This window comes from Bos taurus, chromosome 13 (assembly GCF_002263795.3).
Source record: "Bos taurus isolate L1 Dominette 01449 registration number 42190680 breed Hereford chromosome 13, ARS-UCD2.0, whole genome shotgun sequence".
Classification (NCBI taxonomy): Eukaryota; Metazoa; Chordata; class Mammalia; order Artiodactyla; family Bovidae; genus Bos; species Bos taurus.
This window is the reverse complement of record NC_037340.1, coordinates 14,869,899-14,877,661: the sequence shown is the minus strand read 5'-3', so window position 1 is coordinate 14,877,661 and position 7,763 is coordinate 14,869,899. Positions and strand designations below refer to the sequence as shown.

General features: G+C 32.6%; 1 pseudogene; it reads right to left on the bottom strand.

Moving 5' to 3' along the window:
• Positions 1 to 4,047: 4,047 nt before the first annotated feature.
• On the bottom strand, positions 4,048 to 4,147 carry LOC112449440 (uncharacterized; annotated as a pseudogene).
• Positions 4,148 to 7,763: the final 3,616 nt, after the last annotated feature.

Here is a 7,763-nt window from a genome sequence, read left to right as displayed (position 1 = left end):
CTGACACACTACAGTTTGTGGGGTCACAGAGTCAGACACGACTTATCAACTGAACAACAAAAAGGTAAAAGAGGATTCAAATTTATAAAATAAATATATTTTTAGGAAAGATAAAAATATAAATGACAGTATTTCTCAGTGATCACAGAGCTTTTAAACATAAACACAGCAAAATTCACAAAGTTAAATATTGAAAAATCCCTCAGAAGAAACTTATTAAAGTTTATCTTACCAAAATCAATGAGGAGATATGTGGTATAGGTTTCATTAATAAGACAATGTTATACCATAAATATTTTACCCAATGGCCTTGTATATATATGCCTAAACATGTAGTTATAGCAATGTGTGCTATGCTATTTTTAATAGCATTAAAAAATAAAGTAATACAATTTAACACAAGTTAAATAATAAATAGCTTCTGTCTATTATAAACTTCATACAACCCAACATCATATTAAGAGATTTACTTTAATAATATGATTTGGCACCTGCAACAAACCTCTTAGGCAAGTGAATGTGAAAGTCGCTCAGTCATGTCCAAATCTTTGGGACCACATGGATTATACAGTCCAAGGAATTCTCCAGGCCAGAATACTGGAGTGGGTAGCCTTTCCCTTCTCCAGGAGATCTTCCCAACCCAGGAACTGAACCAGTGTCTCCTGCATTGCAGGCAGATTCTTTACCAACTGAGATATCAGGGAAGCCCCTTCAAGAATACTAGAGTGGGTTGCCATGCCCTCCTCCAGGGGATTTTCCCAGCCCAGGTCTCCTGCAGTGCAAATAGATTCTTTGCCATTTGAGCCACCAGGGAATCTCAAGAATACTGGAGTGTTTAGCCTATCTCTTCTCCAAGGGTTCTTCCCATCCCAGGAATCGAATCAGGTCTCCTGCATTACAGGCAGATTCTTCACCAGCTGAGCTACCAGGGAAGCCCTAGGTAAGTGCTATTCATTTTCCTACTGATGAATAAACTGAAACAGAAAGAACTTGTAGGATCTGAATCTAGATCTAATTACAAAATTAAGTGCTGAATCCACGGTATGCTGCTTTCTAAGTATCTCACATGCAATGTAAGAAAAAGTATTTTCTGTGTTATTCTTATCTATAGCCCCTTGGTTTATCACAGTGCCTGCTTATAGTATGCACTCAAAAATTGCTGCATGCTCAATATATGTATATAAGACACTGTATTAGAAACTAAGGAACATAACACTGAAAACAAATTAGTATCGTACCCCAGGAAGTTTCTCATTAGGGTTTGATAGAATATAGAAATACGGGATATGAACACTACAGAACAGTATAGTCAACAATAAAACTACAAGGCAGATTTATAAATGTGCACTGCAGTACTCAAAAAGAATGTGCTATCTTAAAGGATGAGAGAAACGAAATAAGCAGATACCCCATTACAAACTTTGTTTTCAACGTGATTTGACTACTGAAACATGCAACATGGTTTTCTTGAATGCTTTTCACACATAGACAGCTAAAATTAAGTATCCCTCCTCACCTAAGTTATAATGATTTAATAAAACTTTCCACTTAATTAATAAATGTTAGTCTAATCTATTTTAACTATGCAATTAACGTTAAACAACAAGTTTGGTTGGAAAAGCGGTGTTACATTCACTTTAAATTAAGGTAATCCAAAAGAATTGATGGCTGACCTAAGAGGTATCTATACAAGAGAAACACTAATGGGATCCTGAACTTGTCCATCTGTGTATCAGGCTAAATATGAATAGTGTAGTACTTAGCTATAACAATATACTTAATCCTTGCAGATAAAAACTTAAGATGTGACCATATAAGAGGCTTAAATGTCTTAAGGTAAATAATAATATGTCTCAAGGTAAATAATAATAAATAATAAGAGGAAAATGCCATTCAAAAAAGAACAGATTTAACTTTTAATACACTCAGGTTTTTACTAAAACAGATATCTCTCATACACCATAAACTCTTCTTTGTTTTTGCTTTCTATTCCTATTACTTATCCCTATTTTATCGAAAAAAATCTTGTTAATATGTTTACAATATTGAATCTGACATTGTCCATCTAAAAGTCATTGAATGGGGTCATTTCTACTTAGAGTCTATACATTCATCTACAAGTTAATAAGTATCTGGCATTTCTGTCTTTGTTATGATTTTCTTGGTGTTTTCATCTCATTTAGCTGACTTGTGCATAGGAATCAGATTGGAAAAAAAAATTAGGCACACATCGTGATATTTCATCCTAGTCACACAACACCCGTATTTGCAACTGCTCTTCTGCTGCCAGTCTCTGGCAGCTCATTCCATTGTCTCAGATGCTTCATGTGCTTCCTGGCATTTAGTGTTTTATCAGTGAGTATTAACTTACATGTGATAGAAGAAAATGGACTCAGGAACCTGGGCTCTCCACTGGCAGCTCTTTTTATTGGTGCTTCTGTCTGAATTGTTAACTATTCCTAAAATCATGACAGGCTTTCTGTGAACCTCTTCCTGACCTTAGTTAAACACATTTTATTTTTGTCATTTGGAAGTCCACAGAAAAAGTGGACTTTTAGAAAAACTGGTTCAACACAGAGAATGAGGAAATAAGCCGAAAACAAATATTGACCCAAGTGAAATAAGTATTAAGAAGGGAAAGTAAAAACAGAGGCAAATTCTGGAATCTGTGCGTTTAATTGGATTGAAAATGTCCATTTGGCAATGCCCAGGAAACCATGAAGATTGGGAAAGTAGAAAAGGGACTAAGAACATCAGTTCTTTATACAAACAGCCATTCCTCAAAGGATTTTCCAAATATTAAATACTTTATGGAGTTTGCTTGACTTTATCACTTACATCAGAATTTGAACCCCTACTTTTACGTATTTAATATTAAAATACATAAACATTCTGTAAAATAAAATTTTACAGAAAAAGTCGAAAGCTTTTGTTTCAAGATCAGGATGAGAAAAGGATCTTTGCAGTCATCCTTTCTAGTCAATATATATCCTGCAGGTCCTTATCAACATAAAGAATAAGAAATAAAAGTAGAGTCATATTTCTGTATCACATGTTATTAGGAAATTATAAATTAAACCAATGAGATACTACTTCACACACACAAAAAAAATTTAGAATATAGCTTTCTGGAATGTGTAGCTACTATTTTCTGTTGTTAAAGGTTTTTCTCAAACATTATCTACAGCAATTACCTTATTCTGCTGACAAGCATTGCTATTGCAACACAAACCAAGTCCAGGATTAGAAGACTTGGTCAAATGCAAACTGCATTCATAATTTCTTTTTTCAGTAAACAAAATGTATTTTTGCCTTACGAAATATTTAATCCCTAAAATCTATCTCTAATTTGAATGTCTGCCATATTTTCAATAGTGACTTGGAAATATTGCAAAATGATCATAATTTTAATTTTAGTACCTTAGGAATGTCTCTAAAACCACATAAATAACACATGTAAAGGATATAACAGCAGGTGCTAGGTAACTTTCAATGAATATTAGGTTTCTTTCTCTTCCTTAGCATACAGTAGAAAAAAATGAAATATTTGTTATTTAAAGTTTAGTTGTTTGGAGCTATTTCATAGAACTACAAAACTTTAAGCAAACAATGACTTTGGTCTCTTTATCAAGTTTCTGTAACAAAGACAAGGAATTTAAGCCTAGTTTAGAGTCAGAAGTCTAAGAATGTTATTATATGACTAAAATCTATCTTATTTTATTTCCAATAAAAGTTTTTGGTGCATCTTTCATTTAATAAAAAAAACTGTCCTCTCGCCACCCTGTCACACCTGAGATAATCTATTATTTATCTGTCTATTTAATTATTTATTTCTGGGAGTCATAATTTAAAAGTTAATAATCTCATGATTACTTTTGTACTGAAGTGCATATATTTACAATATACAGATTTGGTAAAAAAAAAATAAAATGTTTTTTTCACAGATGTGACTGGCTTTGCAGATGTCTTGTTTGCTACCTAAAAATTTTTGTTGACCATTGACAGAATTAAGCCTTTTAAAAAAACTGCCTCATGTTTAGACATATGAGACACTTGAAGGATGTATTAATACACACCATCCTTGCTCAAGGACCACGTTCATCTTCTCTGGATCATTCCAGTTTTAATATGTGTGCTCCTGAAGCGCTGCATTTATTTTGAAGGCCTTTAGGACATGATGAGATCTTTCTGTAGTGTTGTCTTTTGGAGGGAAGTTGGAGGCATGCGTGGACAAGCCTGAAGCATTCCTTTTAGCTGTTAAGTGTTTAATATTGTACTCCTTAGATGACATATTAAATGTAACCAACATTCATCATTGTTCATTAATTGGCTTACACTCACAACACTGGAAAATGCCAGCCTATGCAGAATTTAGAGATGTTTCATACAGCATCATCTCCCAGTCTCCAACATCAAGCTATAAAACCACGTAGTGAGACTGTCCCAGACATCTCGCGTGCACATGAACATCTGAATGCATTCATATACACACAAATTCAAATAACTCTTCACGCTCTTTGCCTTTTAAAGCCTTACAAAGTACTCCAAAATTAGGAAGAACTGTTTGCCTGTACTGCTTCTACAACACTGATGTTTGTGTCCATAAGGACGTGGAGACATTCTTTTTATCTAAGAAATTTTAATGCTGCTTCTCAGATGTAAGGTAAATAGGTATTACTACATAATTTGTCATGATTTTGCTTTCCATTTCTTACTCCTTAAAATTCTTACATAAAAGTCATTGACTAGATTTTCCCTAAATAATTGAAGTTGAAACCTAAGACTCCAGAATAAAAAAATACAAAAACTGGAACACTAGAACATTATTCAAACTTCTTGATCAGTGTATTAATATAATATATATAGTCATAAGAGTGGGTCCTGGTTCCATAGAGGAATCATTCTAGCTTGAGTTCTTGAATTATCTGTTTATGCATGAAAAATATGTATATATTTACAATATTGCAAATATACTTTACTTCATGCAACAAAGTAGCCAGTAAACTTCAACTTTAAAGTACATGGAAAATTAAAACACGTTTCAAATAATTCAACTCCATTTCTATCTGGCTATGTCATGAAGAAGAAATAAGAGAAACTAGGGATTTTACACAGCACCAAATAAATGATCTATATCACTTTCAAATACTACTGAATTTTGCCATAATTTTATATGAGAATGTTAACAGAACTGTGAAAAGAGAAATTCCTGTCTTTTCCTGGATTTTTAGAATTTCTTTTTGCAAATGTACTTGATTGATTGATTTGTCTCTTATCTATGGAATATATATAGCTGTCTCAGATCTATGGATTAGATATATTTATATGTACTCCATATATATGGGTTGCTTGTGGGAAACAAACAAAAGATAAATATAAAGAAATAATCTTTATCTTTGTTTTTTGCAGATCCACAATAGATCCCTATACTATATATATAAATTATCTCTTTTCACTTAGTAACAAAATGTATTCATGCAAAATTAGAGGTAACAACTTTTATAGAGATTAACATCTCTTTTAAATCCCTATGCCTACCATTGGATATTTTATTACTCAGCCAAGTTTCCTGTGTTAAGAAAATTAAAACAAAGCTTATTGGAAATTTGACAATTGAAAAAATTCTTATTTTTCGGATGCTTGCAAAGTTTAAAATCACACTACAAAATGCCCCAGAATTCCCATTCTAGTGTGGTTTTGTTTTTGTTGTTGTTTCTATTCTTTAATATTTTATAAACTATTTCAATATCAGTTAAAAGATAAATAAGTAGTTTTTTAAAAACAAATAAAAACACATATTAAGTTTCTTCAGTATAAATTATAACTTTGCATAGATGTCAACTAACTGTATAGCATACTTATTAAGCTTTATTAGCCAGAAAGGCATAGTATGGTATAGGTCAAGGTTTTTATAATTTAAAATAGGAATATACGGGAACAAGTGGGGATGTTCTCTGAAACAGGTAATTAAATTTATCTGTACTGATTAATATATATTTATAAATAATTCACCTTCTTTATTTTATCATCTTAGCCCACTCATCAAAATAATAATCTGAGGTCTCTTCCCTTCATGTAGCCCTGCAAATTTATTAAGAATCAAAAGCCTTTACTCAGGTGAAGACCTTTAAAGGCTTCCTTCCCTGAAAAACAAATTACTTCATTGTTATAAGCTATGATAATATCTAACACCTTCATAATTATTATTAATCTTTGATTGATTTGATTGATAAAAATTCAGTTATTTACATACTTTAAAGCTACAAATTTTTTTCTAAGGATTTTATCAGTCTAACTATATATAAAGAAACTTATTAAAGTATTGTTTTTCTCATTGTCAATTAAAAACCAATTTACTCTGGAAAACTAAGCTGTCATCAGTTAATTGTCCCAACTATAAACAATTATTTGAAACATGCATGCATGTTGGAATGTGTGTAGGTCATGACTGAAGATACACTTTTTACCACAAAATGCTGAAAGAAATCAGGGATATTTTTTGCTCTGTGGCAGAAAACAATTAAATAATAAATATATACATTTGTGGTCCTCTGCAAGCTGAGCATCATTCAGTAGCAGAAGGGAATTTGACCTGCTGTTTTTATTTCCCTTCTCACTTCCCTCTCTATTTTCCTATTTCGCCTTTGCCAACTCGGCCTCTATTGACCACTCTCAAGTTCCTAAAAAGTGTAGAAAGAAAGGAAGTTATATTGGCCACCTTAAGATGGGGTAGGACAGAGGCAAGAGATCTGAAAGCAATGTGAACTGTCAGAAAGGAGTGTCAGTGAGTTTTCACACTTTGATGTCCTGAGACTCAAGGCCAAGGGTTGTGTCACTAACCTCTATCATGAGACACGAGCATTCTGGAGACAAAAAGCTGTCACTGCCACCTAGTGGCAGCATTAATTATTGCATGTGCAACCAAACCCCATTTGTTTTTCCTGGTAACGAAGTGGAGATGGACAGCCTGTCCCATCTCTTAAATAGAAAATAAAACACGACAAGTCTACTGTATGCAAGATACACGATGGGTAAACAAAAATTTTTTTAAATCATCTTTCATACTAAGTTTGAGTTTTACGATTTTCTCCCTAGGTTTGAGGGAGGGTATATAAAATGAATAGATTTTTAGGCAAGTCAGAGTTTGCTAGTATTTCTGGATTGATATTTAAAGTACTTAATATAAACTCCAAGTGAATACATCTCCATAATATCAGGGGATTGACACTGATGCAAAAATGCAATGGTTTGGTGTAGTTTTTTTTTCTATAGTGTTATTAATACAAAGATCTACTGATATTCACAGCGAGGTCATAGCACACAGATGAAAGCTATGCAATTAACGTGGAAGGTACAATTGACATATGTGTGTTTAATAAGCATATAAACTGATAAAGAAGAATTAGAGAGGGCAGAGAACTTTTCAGTTCACTGTAGCATAGCACCCTCTTTATTTTTCTATTACTTTGCTGACCATATTTATTCCATACGTATAAGAGACACTTTTTTCCATCTTCTGAGTAAAGTCCTACTAAGGCTCTTTGGCTTTGAATTTTTTAACAACTTAAATTGCCTTATCTTTCAATAATATATATATATGCAATAATTTATTTTATATAATAGAATGTTATTTTTCCTTAAAAGCTCATATCTTTCAAAGCTTTCAAAGAGCTTCAAATTAATCTATGTTTCTAATAGATTTACATAGGATTATCCTAAAAAAGGGGCTTTCCTGGTAGCAGATGGTAAAGAATCTGCCTGCA